Source organism: Passer montanus, unplaced genomic scaffold (assembly GCF_014805655.1).
Source record: "Passer montanus isolate IOZ18808 unplaced genomic scaffold, ASM1480565v1 scaffold239, whole genome shotgun sequence".
NCBI lineage: Eukaryota > Metazoa > Chordata > Aves > Passeriformes > Passeridae > Passer > Passer montanus.
The window spans coordinates 95,584-96,362 of NW_024367026.1; the positions used below are offsets into that span (position 1 = coordinate 95,584).

At 68.8% G+C, this 779-nt stretch overlaps 1 protein-coding gene across 1 annotated transcript in view; it reads left to right on the forward strand.

The window, feature by feature from the left end:
* DNMT3A (DNA methyltransferase 3 alpha) overlaps positions 1-779 on the forward strand; it is a 31,742-nt gene that overhangs the window by 272 nt on the left and 30,691 nt on the right. The window lies entirely within an intron of this gene.

Consider the following 779-nt stretch of genomic DNA (forward strand, 5'->3'; position numbering starts at 1 on the left):
CCGCACCCCAGCACCCCCCGGCCCCCCGGCCAGCCTCCCCCTGCGGCCAGCACCCCCACATCCTGCACCGGTACCCCACAGTGTGCACCCTGCCCCCCGAACCCTGCCCTGTGCCCCTGCAGCCTGACCTGCACCCCACACCTTGTGCCCAGCACCCTGCACCCCCCAGCCCTGCTGGCCCCGCACCCCGCAAAACGCACCCTGCAGCCCTGGTACCCCACACTGCACACCCCCTCCGTGCACCTCACAAGGTGCACAGTGCGCCCCAAAACACGCACTGGGCACCCCGTGTGTGCAAAGGGCCCCCCACAGTGAGCACGGGGTGCTGGGGGCCCTGCAGCACACTGTGCACCCACCAGCCTGTGCCCTGCACCCTGTACCCCATGCCATGGACACTGTGCACCCATCACCCTGCACCCTGTGCCCTGCACCCTGTACCCCATGCCATGGACACTGCACCTCACAGCTGCACCCCACAGCTGGGACACTGTGCCCCACACTCTGCGCCCTGTACCCACACTATGGACCCCACAGCTTGGACACTGTGCCCCACAGCTGCACCTCAGAGCATGGACACCGTGCCCCACAGCTGCACCCCTCTGGGCTCCCCACGCCTCCCACCGTGCCCTCTGTGCCCCACACCTCTCCACACGCTGCACCCCAAGCTGTGCACCCCTTATCATGCACCATGAACCCACACCCCGCATCCCCCGTGCACCCTGCACCCCTGACCTTCACCGTGCACCCCCTGTACCCCGCACCCCCTGTACCCCGCACCC